Source organism: Fukomys damarensis, unplaced genomic scaffold, assembly GCF_012274545.1.
Source record: "Fukomys damarensis isolate Sample0158 unplaced genomic scaffold, DMR_v1.0_HiC HiC_scaffold_16, whole genome shotgun sequence".
Lineage (NCBI taxonomy): Eukaryota > Metazoa > Chordata > Mammalia > Rodentia > Bathyergidae > Fukomys > Fukomys damarensis.
In genome coordinates, this window is record NW_022900928.1 from 91283769 (window position 1) to 91300252 (window position 16484).

Genomic DNA, 16484 nt, shown 5'->3' on the forward strand with positions numbered 1-16484 from the left:
ATATATTTATATAGCTGGTGGAGCCACTGTCTTCCCTGATCTGGGAGCTGCACTTTGGGCTAAGAAGGGCTCAGCTGTATTTTGGTACAACCTTTCGCAGAGTGGAGAAGGGACTACCAAACAAGACATGCGGCCTGCCCCGTGCTTGCGGACTGCAAGTAGGTCTCCAATAAGTGGTTCCATGAAACGAGGACAGGAGTTCTTGAGGCCGTGTGGATCAACAGAAGTTGACTGATGTCATTTCCGGCCCTTGCCCTTCCTGGCCCCACACCTGGAGTCATCTTCAAGTTCAGCACGACAGACACCTTTCTATGTCCCAGCTCCTGTCAGGCAGGGTTTTGGGAGAGTCAGTGTTTGTCTGAAGTGGGAGAGAGTACACTGGGCTGGACCTGTAGGACCTGGTCCCAGCCTCTTCTTCAGCCTGATCACCCCACTGGCTCCAAGCGTAGCGCTGAAGCAGCTGCAGCAGAGCCAGGCTGTCCGGCACCTTGGAGGGTGCCTCTGTATCTCAGATGTTGTAAGTGAGAGATGTTTCAGTGAACCAACATTCTGATACTTGGTTTACATGTTTGTTTTTATGGCATTTCTATAAATTGTGGCTTCAACCAGAAAATAAAGTGTCCTTGCCAGAAGCCTTAAAATATATATATAAAAATATATGAGTCAGGTAAAAACAACAAAGGGAGAAAAATAACACCTTTTTCTTTCAGCACAGAAATATATAATTAATAATGAAGATATAAAAGAAATGTAATTATTTTAAACATATATATACATATATATTTAAGACCACTAAATACCTTATGTATGAAACACTTTTCATCTTTTCATGGCAGTACATATTTTTCCTACCAATGTTTGTCCTTATGATCTAACAACTACTCCCAAGAATTGACTAAGATATGTTTTCAAAACCCTTGATTTTGTTTCTGCAAGTATAGATCTAAATATAAAGACTTAGTCTTTAAAAACCTTATACTTGGAAAGTCACATTTTGTTTGGTTTTATTTTTTTGGTACCGGGGATTGAACTCGGGTCCTTGCGCTTGCAAGGCAGGCCACCGAACCACTGAGCTAAATCCCCAGCCCAAATTTTATTTTATTCATTCATTTATTTATTTATTTTTTGGAAAGTCACATTTTGAATAGTTTCACTTATTTTAGTTCATTGATTTAGTTACATGATTCAAATATTACAACATTAAACCACTAAAGGAATTGTATAATTCCTACTTTCATTTCTGTCAAGAAGACTGATGAACTATGACCAAATATTTGAAGACTGGCTAGGAAGCTAAAGCCAGTCACATATTCTTATGTCTAATCTTCTAGCTTGAGATCAAAATAATATTTTGATGAATTACAGATGGTCATAAATGCTGTGAGGCTCTTCCCTTTAGAAATAGCATCTACATCACTGCTTTTTTTTTTTGTACTAGGAATTGAACTCAGAACCTTGTGCTTACAAGGCATGTGGCAGTATCCACTGAGCAAAATCCCCAGCCCTTCCTCACTTCTTTTTAAAACTGCATGGACTCTGGGACTGCTTTGACCAAGAAAATTACAGGGAAATGCCACTGTACCAGTTTCTTCCTTCCAGCTTTAGCAGACTTGTGGGGTCACCTTCTGTATCATTGGGAATTCACACTTGGTATCAGACTCCATGCTCTCAAGGCATGGGCAACCTCTAGAAAATCCACAATAGTCCCAGCAGGATATTAGGCTAAACTCAGTATCGACCTGCCATCTCTGTGAGAGACAATCTGAAAGAGGCCCCTTCTATCCAAGTGGAGCCATCCCAGCTGGATCCACCAGCTCTCTACCCTAATTGTAAATTCACCAGAAAAATGAGCGCTGTTGTGGTTATTTTAACATACTAAGTTCTAGAGTAGTTCACAATGAAGCAATTGATCACTGGAAAATTTACAGTTGTGCAATGTCAATAGATGGGTAGAAATGGCAATGAAGACTAGACAACATATGGAGATATTAAATTATATCACAAATTTCAATAGTAATACGAAGACAGTGATGTAATAGAGATTAAAAATTGTATACACCAGGTTTTATGCCAACATCATAGGTGAGTTGTACCTTCCTAGAGTGCAACATTAACAAGCACTGCTTGTTACAGCTGGTTGTAGAAAAGCTGACTGATTGATTAGCACTATATATCTATCAAGGGTTTAGTGATTTATTCATTTTGGGTGTGGTTACACTCAAGTTGAAAGATCCTTCACATTGTCACTTTAGTATCAAAAACTGACTTCGGAAAAATAAGAATAAAGCTGTTAATATTTACTCAGGTAATTATGGGGCTGGGGATTTAGCTCAGTGGTTCGGTGGCCTGCGTGTGTGTGTGTGTGTGTATACATATATATATATTCACTCAGGTGATTAAACTTGCTAAACAATATGCAGAGTTGAGAGTTCAGCTATGCTAGAGATTTCTGTGAAATCTGTCATTTGAGTAATTTCTTTTTGATACTCATCATATATATTTGTTGCAAATTTACTGGGTAAAATCTATATATCTGCCTTTTCATTATAGGATACTATAAATTGGTGAAGTGAAATTATAATTATCATATTTACATTAATGTCAATAGTATGTGAATTAAGTACCTCCAGGTAAGAAAAATATTTTTTGCATTTTCAAAATGTTTTAAAATATGATGATATGTACTTATATAATGACAATGTAAATTCCCAGATTCATTTTTATTGCATTTATTTGATTGATTTGAATAACTTTAATTTTAGCTCATCTGGAATTCTGGTTAGAAGCTATACATGCTTGACCAACAAAAATGGGGAATGAATTATAAATTCCTAAATGAAATTTGCTTTCAGATCAGTGTTTCAGAATATCATATCTGAGTGAAATAATATAAATGGTTACTAATAGAAATAAAAGTGTTGCCCTTTCTACATCAAAAAAATAGTGCTGAAAATGAATACCAGAGCCAGGCCTGGAGACTACGTCAGGCCCACCTACGCCATCCATCGGGATTTGGACAAATCATTCCACCACGCCAAATATTTTTTTCATTTGACATAAGACAATAGTATTGGCATTAACTCAGAATTTTAAAGAGCATACAATAAGGTGTGTATAAACACAGATTAGAAATCTGAACATTTTCCATGTATATGCAGTGATAGAAGATAAAATAGGGACCATATTTACTACGTCTTTGCTTAGATACAATTAATCTGGGGACACAGGTGGCATTTTCATATTTGCCAGCAATGCAAGTTGGACCTTTGTAAGATAAAGGATGCTGTGGAGTTGGAATATCTGGCTAAATTGCTGGCTGGCAGCACTTAATGTGATTTGGCCTTCTAGTCCATGAATAAACTCAGAGTGATAGTCACTTGGCTAAGACACCTGAGAGCTTCTAATGAGGATGAGAAAGAAAATGTCTGCCTGGAGAATTTCCAATCTCATCAATAAGATTTAAATCTGAATTATAATCAGAGAGAGGGGAAAATGTCCCTGGTAAAATTATAAAGCCAGATATCAAGAAAGATGTGAGAAGATGAGAAAGTGTAATCAAGGCAGATATGCTCAGTAATTTATATGGTAATATTGCATGAAAGACCCTCAGAAAACTTTTTATGGTCTCTGTAGTCCATATACTTAGAATGTGTAAGAAATAAAAAGTCATCTGATTTCAACACAGTAAAATGATAGATATGACCAGAATTCGATAGTACAGATACAACTAGAAAATGACCTGGGATTGTACACTTCATTTTAAATAAGATTGTTCAGAATGAAACCATAGGTTACAAATAATTTTTGTAGAGGACTTTAAGCCTTCTCGCTATACATCTTCCTCCTTGAGGAGATAATCTTATCATTCTCATTATTTACAGAGGAACACTGGAGCCTGAGAATTAAGAAGATTCATCCAGAACCACAAATGTGATGAAGATTAGAATTTAAATTCACATTCAACCCCATTACTATATTCTGCTGCTCTATTTTACCATATTTCTGAGGTTTTGCTATGTCAAAGATGATATAAACCTATTTCAGATTTAATTACCCTGAGAGGAAGAACTTAGTAACATAAAAAGAGAGTGATACTCATGGATTGCTGTGCTAATCAAATTTAATAACACTAGGAGAAATAACTAATTAAAGTCTTTCCAATCTACTTTATGGCAGCATGAAAAAAAAGGTTGGTAAATTTAATATAAACAACTCAATGAGCTTAGGGCGAAGTATACCCATGAAAACATTACCATCATCAGGGGCAATAAACATATCCATCACCTCCCACAGTTTCCTCCTGGACTTTATATATAATAGAAATAATAAAATTTTCGTGGTAAGAAACCATAATGTTTGGACATGATTTCAGCCATTTTTAAAAGACTTCCAACTCTCCCAAAGCAAACCTAAGAGGCAGTGATGGAGAGAAAGCTGTGCTGTATGAATTGATTAAAGAGAAAGCAAAAACTCAGTTCAAAGAGGGGATAACCCAGAATATACTGGTATTATCAGACAAAATGACAGATGTGGTTATGGGAGAAACAAAACATTGGAATAGTTGACTAAAATGGTTAAAATATGAAAAATAAATTTATCAAAGTAATAGACTATACAAAATGGCGTTAAACAGAAATCCTGGAGATACAAAATTCTATGGAATTTATGTGTTTTTTTTTTCTTTTGTACCAGGAATCAAACATGGGTCTTTGTGCTTGCAAAGCAGGTGGCAGAAGCACTGAGCTAAATCCCTGGCCTGTAGAATTTATTAACAGCAGAAATAACCAACAAGAAGACAGTTTTAAAAATTGAGGTCAAAATAGTAACCAGAGCAATCAGGCAAGAGGAAACATAAAAGGGATATATATATAGGAAAGGAAGAAGTCAAATTATGATTCTTTGTATGTGACATGATTTTCCACAGAGAAGACCAAAAAATGCCAACAAAAGACTACTAGAATTAATATTTAGCAGTGTAAAAGACACAAAATAAACACACAATCAACAGCATTCCTATACAAGAATAATAAACTCACTGAGAAAGAATTCAGCAAAGCCATACCATTCATAACTACATCAGGAAAAAGTAAATGCTTAGGTATTAGCTTAAGATGTAAAATACCTCTAAAAGGAAAACTGCAGTACTCTGAAAAAGGAGATCAAAGAAGACATTAGAAATTGGAAAGTCATCCCTGTTCCTGGATAGTCAGAAGCAACAGTGTCAAATGGTCAAACTTCCCAAACTGATCTATAGATTTAATGCAATCCTAATCAAAACACCAAAAGCATTACTCACTAAGCTAGTGAAAACGATCCCAAAATTAGCATGGAACTCACAGAGACCAGTAATACCACAAGGAACCTAGAACAATAAGAACTAAGCTTCTCAATGAGGATTAAATGTATAATAGCTAAGGTGAAATAGGAAGAAAAGGCACAAAGGGGAAGGGAAAGTTGGAGGGGTAGGGAAAAGGAAAGAAAGGAAAGGAATAAATATGTGAAAAGGAAAAAATGGAAAAAAAGTTTTTGTAAATAGGAAGGGAGAGGGGTTGAAAAGAGAATAGGGGAAAGAGGAAAAAATAACCAAGATACATCATGTAAAAGTACAAATCCCCAATAATGAATGTCATCATATTGTATACCTAAGATGTACCAATAAACTTAATAATAATAAGAAAGAACTAAACAAGAAAGGTCAAAATTCTGTATTTCAATAATATTACAAAGCCTGTGACTAAAACACAAAAAGCATCACACACACACACACACACACACACACACACACACTCACACCATCAATGGATCAGAATAGAGGGAACAGAAAAACCTCCAGACACATTCAACTACCTATTCTTTACAAAGGAACCAAAAACATACCCAGGATGAAATGTGGCTCTTTAGTAATGATGTTGCCAATGATGAGTTAATTAAGGCCAGAGTAAACTGATTTGCTTTGTTGTTTGTGTTGATTTGTTTTGATAAAGCAAGCAGGCAGACAAAACGCAGGAAATATAGATAGCAGATTTGAATTTAATCAGAATTTCTTATTGGATCTTGTTTGACAAAGAAAAATAAAGTCGTTCAATGCTGTTACTCATAGGGTACCATTTAATGATGAAGATCAAGATGCAGAATATCCAAGTTAAATGACCAAATTCAAGTGAGATAGATGTAAGCCACATGAGAAAAAATGACAATCCCATGGGTATGTTGTCTGACAGAGAGGGGAGCACATGAAGGAAGGGGAGTATGCACAGTGAAGGAAAGAAGAATGAACACACGCCTCAGGATGGAGAGTAGACGGCAGAAGTGTTAGATCAGTTGTTTGACCCATTGAGCATCAGGGTAGAGACTGTTTATAGGACATTAATATCATAAAAGTGTTTCACAGGGGTTGCCTGAAAATGATAACCTTTGCACACTTTTGCTTTTCAGGCAAATATGAAACATCATTCCATTTTCTTCCATTCTCAGAATTCACTCATGCAAGGAGGCCGGATTACAGAATCTTAATTCCTGTGATTGCACAGTTTTGATACTGAAAAATAAATGTCCACATAAACATAGCCTATTGACATTAAGTGGCTTTCCACTTGGTCTAAGGAAAGCTCCTGAAAAAGAGTTGTGCAAAATTTAAAATTTTTAAAGACAACAAGGACAGATCATCAATTAGTTCTAAAATAACTAATAAAAGTAAAGAAATTGAAAACTGATGAAATACAGAATTTGCAAAGGAAAACAAATATTTCTGGACCAAACATTACCATACTCTGCCATAGGATTCTGATAGCGTATCTATGGGCAAGGAGAAAATGTGAAATCTTATGTATCCATCAAAAGGAACTGTGGGGACTGCAATTTGTTTTATCTGTTTTGGGATCAAATATTAAAACAATACAAATGATAGCACGTAATCTTTGGCAGCTTTGAACGTGTTGTTCAAGTATAAGAAATATTTCCAATGTTTTTAGAAAAATAGAAAAAAGTTAGATAGCAGAAGGGAGAACCTTAGAATCAGGAAAATCCTGCCCCAAGTTATCCATACAACAGGGTGAGGGCTTTAAAGTCCCTCTTTAAATCAATCTTAATTTCAAGGTTGATGGGTGCTTTAAGGTATAGCCCTTCAAATTAAAAAAATGTAGGCTAAGGAACAATTAAGTCAACTTAATAAACTTTTGTTTCAGAGTAATGTGTACTCAATCCATCTATTCCTTTTTTTGTTTTTTTTTTTTTCTTTCCTTAGCAGTGGCAAAAAAGGATTCAGGGCTTCCTATGTAATGTTCTAGCACTGAGCTACACCTTCACTTCTATTTTGTTTTATTTTAAACCAGGGTCTTGCTAAATTGCCCAGGCTGGCTTCAAACTTGTGATCCTCCTGTCTCAGCCTATGAAGGAGCAGGGACTATAGGTATGTACCAGTGTGACTGGCTTAAAATTAATCTATTAAATTCATGGAGACAAAGGAAAAATGTTCACAGGTACACCTGTACATATTCAGTGAGCATGGAGATTCTACCCAGTGCAAAATGTACACAAGGATTACTCAAATATTTTATAATTAACATTCAAAATAATCTTCATCTTCAAGTGATAAATCAGTTGTTCAAATACAGTCCATGAAAAATGATAATTAAAAAAATGATACATAGAACACTTATGTCTTCTCTTTGACTCTTTTCTCTTCTTGCTGAACTACACATGGCTTTCTTTGCAAAAGTAAGATTTGAATGCCATGACAATAATTGCTGATACTTTGGGTGGAAGATTAAAAACTTAAATAATTAAATAAATCAATAATAAATAATTATTTACTAATTAATTAATAAATTAATAAATAAAAGTAAATAATTAAAGCTAACCATTTATGCTATCTGTATTTGTTATTTATTGCCTATGTTTTCTAAGGAGAGATCTAGAGGACGTGGCTTTATTTAATCAATGGCAGCATGTGTATATTTTTATATTTGATATAAAGGGGCTTGTTTGGCTCAATTGTCGATATTTGAATTTGGGGCAATGCCTCAGATTTAATCTACCATGGGATTCCTTACAAAACTTTGTATTATACAACTGGCTCCCTGGTATGAACCTGTTAAAAATTCATTTTAAAACTTTTTCTTATGTAAAAGAAAGCAATAAAAGATTTATAGAGAGTCCTTTTTGTCGGAAGTATTACAATTCAAACATACTGATGCTACACTTCGTATTAACATTTAAGAAGCAAATTATAATTCCACTATATCATATTAGTTCTGTGCACTCTGAAAATCATTTTTGGTCTAGTAACCACAAAACCACTCAAGTATGATAAATATGGGTCAGGAACATAACTCACTTAGCTTTATTTGTATGTTTTTTTCATGTAAAATTTGTTTTTGGATCTGTGAGCATGAGGGTAAAAAGACATTAAAACATTTCACTAGACAACCATTAATCTTGTCAGAGTTATCAAATGAAATGATTAAACTTATAAAATATCTTCTTTTAAGGGGCATTTATATAATACATATTACTATATGTTTAAGGAAACTAGAAAAACAGATTACAATTTATTTTCATTTTTTAGAATAATTATAATTACTCTACTTTTCAATTTAATTGGAAGTCCCTTGTTTACATAGAAGTCTGACGTCTGCCTCCCATCCTGGAGCCTTCCTGTTTGGCTAATCCCTGTTGATCATCATTTGGTCTTCTCTGGGACACTAACTCTCTCCTGGCAGTCTTCTGTGACATATCTGGCACTCAAGTGGACCACTCACTCCCCATTGCTACAGTACAATGTCTACCTCCTCCACCTGAGTGCAAACTCCATGAGTCTGAGACCATATGTGTAGAAACAGTATAGGACTGTACTTAGAACAGGATCTGACTCATAGCTGGTGCTCCATTAATACCTAGTTGAAATATGTCACTCGCTTCTTAAAACAGCACTCTGAGGTTTACAGGTGACCCAGAAAATAATTTAAATGACACCACTAAGCTAGTACAGAACATTTTTTCTATTCACTATTCCATTGCTACCTGTTAGGCTCCCACTTTCTTTCACTTTAGCTATACTACAGCTGCAAATAAACACAAAGCTTGAAAAAGAAGCATTCGTCCTAGTTAAATTATATACACACGATATTACAAGGATAGAATGAAGCATCTCTAAAACATTTTCCATTTTTAGTGTTTTGATTGACCTCTATAAATCTGTTGTAGGAATCATGGCACCTCTAAAGTCTATGTTAAGTCACATGCATAGCTGGTTCCCAGGAAATATTCACTGCATGAGAGAAAGGTTTTTAATTGCTTTTCCTGCTCTACTTACCCTTTGTTTACTCTTGCTCATCCTTCACACAGCAGCTCAGTTTTCTTTAAAAATGCAAATCAGATGGTACCTCCTGGTTCATCCATCTCCAGTGGGATTCTCAGTTATATCTGAATTCAACTATTTATGCCTTACTAATTTTTTTTGTGTCCCTCCTTCACACTTAATGCTCTAGCTCCATTCCTCTTTCCAGGACCTGACACACCAAATCCTTCCTCATCTCTAGAATTTACTCTCCTGTTCCCTCTTTGGGAAATTTGCTTCTTTCCATGGTGAGCAAGGCTGACTTGTTCTTATACATTGCATATAAATCAAATGTCTTCCTCTCATGGAACACGCTCCTGATCATTCCTTCTACTATTGCTCTCCTTGACACCTTTATTTGTACCACACTGCTTATTTTTCTTTGGAGAGAAATCCATAAGTACATAATTTTATTGTTGCTGCTGTTCAGACTGCTGTTTATATTGCCCACCTAAATGTAGGATTTGCAGGAAAATCCCTGCCTATCTTGGTGACTTTGCTTCATGATCCCTGTTTCATGTTTCATACCTGGCATTTAAAAAGTCATCAAATTATTTGTTGAATGAGTACATGCAAAACAAAAAAGCTGTAAAACAATGAGTATTTAATTTGATTTAAAAATCTTACCATGTAATGATCATTAATATAATTTGCCCTGAGATAATACAATAATCTTTCATATAGCACAGATCCATCAGAAAAGTATATGGCAATTTTGCTAGTTGGAAAATTAGACTACAGATCAAGTGCATCTCTAACAGACATTCTTTGTTTCACTAATAAATTTAGCTCAAGTGCTTAGGGAAAATCTGGAACTTAAATAACATTTCCCTAAAACATTTAAAAATGAATAAATTAACTATGATACACATTATGGAATAAAAGCTATCTTGCTTAAGTTATGTATTGATTGATTAAATGACAGTAATCAGGGATCTATTGTTCAATCTCTTGATTGTTTCTTCGTAATGCCTTTAAACTAATTTGAATAATCTGATCTAACTCCTAACACAGTATAGATTTCCTCTTTGTAACTTTAATCAATTTGACTCATTCACTCTCACTAAACTTGCTCTAGATGTATTATTCTTACTCCTGAAAATCTTCAAAGCAGATGTATCACAAGAATGAATAGTGTCTTCTAAAATTCAAAAATCCCGAGTCTCCACACTTGCATCATAACATTATTTCTGTGGAGCCAGTGTAGTGTCTCTTCATCAAATGCCATCTTTCACTAAATCTTCCCTCCTTCTTGGAGCCACAGCTATGCCCCTAAGCTAAATTATGGCTCCACAAAGACACTAATACCTAAATGCTACATGATTCCTGAAACCTGATCTAATAATGAGGAAGTTGCAAAGCTTTTTAATTTTACTCCTATATCAAACTTTAGGTTTAAAAATGGTTCCATTTAATATTATGCAAAATAGGTCTAGAAATAAGTATGGCTGATGGGGAATCTAAGAAAAAACAAGTTGTATATTCACTAGTTACTTTAGTTTAAATAATAGTATCTTTAAAATTGCAATTCTAAGTATATGTGAGTCTAAGATTATAGATAAATACAAACAGCTTTAGAGATGTTTTCATTCCAGGCATGTGATATGCCCTTAATAACACTGATTAAAATTCCATACATAAAAACTCTATGTCATTCATTCATAAATAGACTTCAGAGATATTCACAACTATACTCAGCACAAACTTCCAACAAATTGACTTTTTTAGGGAAACAGTAATTCATAGCCTTCAATTGTCCACAAAGTACAGATTCAATTCTGTCTTTTGTATTTAATTTTCATAATTATAAATAAAAATGCAGATCATATAAATGCTATCTAGATCCTATATGTGAAGTTGACCAGCTAGAAGTACCTTACCAGTGAAAGCCTTTCCTAAAGTAGAATAGTGAATGATATAGAATTCCTAGAGTTTCTATTCGTTCCATGTTTGTGTTGTAAGATGTTTAAAGATACCTATCTAGAACATTTCTTCCTCCCCCTTTTTAAAAAAATCCTCATTGTAATTTTTAAATCCATAAATCATCAATTGCCTAATTTTGCTTATAATTTTATTGAACATGATAATGATAAGGCCACAAAGATGAATATCACAATCATCTTATTACTGGTAAAATAATAATTATGAATCAGATGACTTTTTCAATTAAAAATGCCCTATTTGTGGTATGAAAGTCCTGAAGCATCAGTCTGTCTACATAGGTTATACACTATGGACTTTTACTTTTTGAATAACTAAGATAATAAATGATACTATAAGTGGAATTATTTTACATGCAAGCAGAAAGCAGAACAACTTAAATTACTTCTCTGTGATTAATATTTAAAAGGGAACCTGAAAATACTCTAAAAATCCTACAAAATGAAATTCATGGGTTTGGGGAAACTAATATCATTACATTAAAATTTGTTTTGATGTATCATTTTAAGCTTCTAGCTTTGTTTTTTCTTTCATGAAATTATTATAAACTAATAGGATGTGTTTTCACATACAAATGTGTGTGTGCGCGCGAGCGTGTGCGTGCACGTTGGTGGTTTGTGGCTACAGATTGCGGAGGAGTAAAGCAGATGGATGACAGGTTTGCTTTCTCTTTTAAATTTCCCACCAAATTTTCTCTCCAGCATGATAAACCTGTAAGAGAAAGCATATCTTGTTCTTCTGAGAATTAATATTCCAGTGATGATAAGAAAATATTTCAAAGAATTTTCCTTTGAAAATGTTAACAATAACTTGGCCACAGAGAAAAACATTTCACTTCCTGAATAGTTCCCTAACAACCAAAGAGAATCTCTACGTAATCAGTAAAAATTATGTTGAGTGTTTCAATATAACTTAAAATTATCTAAAATTGTCATTCCAAATGTCTATACTTAAAACGTACTGGAATGAATAATATATGGTATAGAGTTTCGAATCACATTGATAAATCAATGAGAGCAAGATCTGCAAGAATGAGTTCTCAGGGACCTTTCCACAGAATGAGAGCAACACAGACCAGATTTCTAGAATGTAATGAAGACAAGGAAATGAAGACTGCAAAAGAAAGATGGCCACAGTTTTGCTCCCCTCAAAAAGATACTTAGAAAAATAAAAAGTACAAAGTAAATATTAATGGGAGAAATAATTCAGGTCCTATGCTTCTTTAGACATTTACATAAAACATTGACAGTTATGAAATACATCCAATATACTATATGATTATATTTTTTTAAAAAAATCAGTTTACCAACCACCAGTGACAGATTTCAATTTAGGGGCAAAAATATTTACATATATTATTTTTTCTTAGGTTTAGGGATATCCATATTTTACATTTACTGTATCAATGTTGAATTACTCTATGTTTTTCAGAAGCCATTTCAATAAAAATAATCAAATATGTTATTTAAAATTTATCTTTTTTTGTGTAATTTCGCTTTCACTTTTTGTCTCTTAAATTTGTGAGAAACTACTTGCCCTATTTAAAGTATTTTCTTTTTAAGAGAATATTTATTTTTAAATTTTTTTCTCTTAATAGTTATTAATATTAGCATATATAAATGCTTTTTTTCTATTTTCCTGTTTCTTTTATGAGTGGATACTCAAGATATTCTTGAAACAAAAACATTTCAAGCCAAGGATTTATTTCAAATAAAACTTTAAGCATAATCCAAATGTCCTTGAGATATAGCACTCGATTTCATCATCTTAAATAACTGCTTAAAGTTTGAATTTTTAGAAAAACATTTTATGATGAATCAGAGTCCTACTTTTTATTGGTGTATGCTTGCAGTACATAATGGTGATGTTCATTTTCAAGAACTGATATATATATATATTATGTACTTCGATCATTTTCAACCCTTTTATCCGCTTCTTTATCTTCCTTTCCCCCCCGACTCCCATTCTCCATCTTCCCAAATTTTGCCTTCTAGTATCTCACAGTTTCTATTTTCAGTTTTTTTATAAGAGAATCCATATGCCATATAACTTTCTGTGTCTGACCTTTTCCACTTACTATTAGTTCCCAAGTTCCATTGATCTTTCCTGCAGATGACATGATTTCATTTTTCCACTCTATAAATATACAACATTATCTTTACACATCAATCTGTTGATGTGTATCTAGGCTGTTTCCAGAGCTCAGGTTTGGGATTTGTGCTGCTATTAACATGGGTATGTATGGATCACAAAGGTATATTTTCATTTGAGGAATATCCTCAAAAGCATGATCGCTAGACCAAATTGAATTTCCCTTTTTAGTATTATGAGAAATCACCATACTGATTTCCATAGTGGTCCATGGTTTACTTTCCCACCAACATACAGAAGGGTTCCTTTTCCCCCATTTTCCCCAGCATTTTTTAATATTATTTTATTCTTGAGGATAGCTATTCTATCATCAGAGGGTAAGATGGAATCTCACTTGTTTTGATTTTCATTTCTATAATGGCTAAAGATGCTGAATGTTTTTTTTTAAGTACATTTTGGCTATTTGAAATTTTTTGAAAGAAACTAGATCCATATCTCAAATTCTCTACTAAAATCAAATCAAAATGAATCGAAGATTTAGAGATAAAAACAATTGCTGAACAATAACACAGGTATGACACTTGAAGCCATAGGCAAGGACTTCCTGAAGAGAAATTCAATAACACAAAAAATAATATCAACTGTGAACAAATGAGATTACATCACATTAAAAAGCTTCTGTACAACAAAAGAAAGAAGAATGAAAGATAATTTACAGAGTGGAAAAAGTTTTATCAGTTGCTCTTTTGGAAGAAAGTGAGCATCTAGATTACATGAAGAACTAGAACTTATCCCCCACAAATCTCCACAAATGACTCAATCAAAAAAGAGGCAGATGTAACTATACTACATACCTGAAAAGTACCAATATACTCAATGAAAAAAAAAATAGGCAGATGAACAAATAGATTCCACCTTTTAAATGTCAAAATTTGATTTCATTTTCCCATAGTATTTGTATTAGTAACATTTATGTGACTGCAACAATATGCTGAATACATTGAATTTAAATGAGGCCAGGTTTATTTTATCTCAAGGTTTCAGAGGGTTCAGTCCATGCATGAGGAGCTGGCACCTGGGCTGAAGCAGCATGGTGAAGAGAATGGTAGAGGAATGCTGCCCAACTTAGGGCATCTCGGAAAGGGAGAGAGAAAAGAGAAGCTAGGAACACGAATACAGACTTCTAGGTCAGGCCCCAGTGACCCACCTATTCAGACCAATCTCCACTTCCTAATAGATTGAGCTATGAACTCATCACTGGATTAATCTACCAATGAATAGAACACCCCCTTCCTCTGATCAAATCACCTTCTAAAAGTCTTAATTCTCAACACGTGAGATTTTGGAGGAACATATTAGATCCAAAACCTAACAGTATGATTATTCTTGTGGTATAAACATAAAAAATATATAATATTTGATTCATGGATTATTCACCTTTTATCCTTTAAAATGATGAAGACACTTAAATATGCATTAATTTAATATTTTGAGTATTTCTGTGGTCTTGAATTTTTTATATTTTTATTACACCAAAAGCATTTGATCAAAATTTCTCTAAAATTTTCTCTGATGTGAATAAACTATAATAGTACATAAGCTCCTAATGAGATAACTGACATTGTGAAATGGGAAAAAAAAGGGCTAAAGGTGTAGGGAAAGTGGTAAGGGTAGGGGAAAAGTAATAAGGGAAAAAATAGGAGAAAATGAAAAAATGGAAATAAAGTATTTGTAAATGGGGAGGGGAAGAGGGGATGAAGGGAGGGCAGGGACAAGGGGGAAAAATGAGAACCAAGACCACCTGTCATGTAAAAGTACAAGATCCCAATAATGAATGTAACTGTACTGCATACTTAAAATGTACCAATAAACTCAATAAAAGAGAAAAATAAAATAAAATTTCCATGTATTTCAATTTTCTTGCTATATATCACAGATGGCGTATAAAATTTGTGACTCATGCACATTATCTAGAGTGTGATTGGTGCTCTAATGGTAATGTGAAATGATCCTCTTTAATGCTTTTGTTTTACAATAATTTAACATTCACTGAACCAATACTCTTCATATACTATTTGTTAGGTATTTTCTGGGTGACGGGTATTGAAGAAAATTATGTAGAAAAAAACTTCTGGATTTATAGAAGTTACATTAAATTTTCTTTCTTCTTTTTGCTTTGTCTGAATATATTTGCATTCTGTTTGCTAATTTCTTAATGTTTTTCTAAAATATTTTCTATTTGTTCTGATAGTTTTCACACTTTTATGTGTACATATGTTTATATCTAGATCTACATAATTTAATTTTAATCACATTTTGAGAATTTTGAACTATTTTCATTTAAATGATTTATAATCCACGCTGCATTAATAAATATACTCATCCTTCTATGTTTTACTGTTTCCTGTTTTATGTAATATGGATAAAAAGTTATGTGCTTGTAATTATAGGTATTAAATGGAAGATTTAAAGAGATTCGATTCTAGTTTTTGAAGAATGTCCTTGAAACTCATAACTTCCCTAAATATCAATGGCAATAAAACAAACATTCCTACTTTGGGCATTGTGATGAAATTTTTATTTATTGTCTTCCAAATTTTCCTGGAAAGTCTAATTTTTTAATCTTGTAAAGTTTATTTCTATATTACATTTTCAATCTGATATTTTATATTCTTAAAAACTGTTCAAAAATTGTCATAATTTAATTCTACATTGAAATTCAAATTACAGGTCTGGTCATTTTTAGCAATATTTATTCACCCAAGTTCATTCACTGCATTTTATTTGATTTTAAGTTTTAAAAATTTGCAGCATCTTTCTGTTGTTACTTTTGAACATTATGCAATATATTTCTGTTGTTTTCACCATTGGAAGCACAAATTAGCATTGAATTGTCAGTGCTCTCAAAATAATGCAGAAATTTCATTATATTAGTTATTTACTAATATGGAGACTATTTTAGAATGTTTTATAATTTTTCAGAAGTTGAGCAAAATTTATATCATCCAATTTAAATGTTTTTATGTAACTATTTATTTTTTAAATTCACAATGGTGGTATAGAGTTAGCTTCATCATTACTTTTTTTAAATATTGAGAAAATATTTTAATTCTGT

At 33.2% G+C, this 16484-nt stretch overlaps 1 protein-coding gene and 1 pseudogene across 2 annotated transcripts in view; both read right to left on the reverse strand.

Moving 5' to 3' along the window:
* Positions 1-183, reverse strand: part of LOC104872368 — a 7491-nt pseudogene extending 7308 nt beyond the window's left edge.
* The window catches only part of Cntnap2 (contactin associated protein 2), a 2025293-nt gene that overhangs the window by 1329988 nt on the left and 678821 nt on the right, over positions 1-16484 (reverse strand). The window lies entirely within an intron of this gene.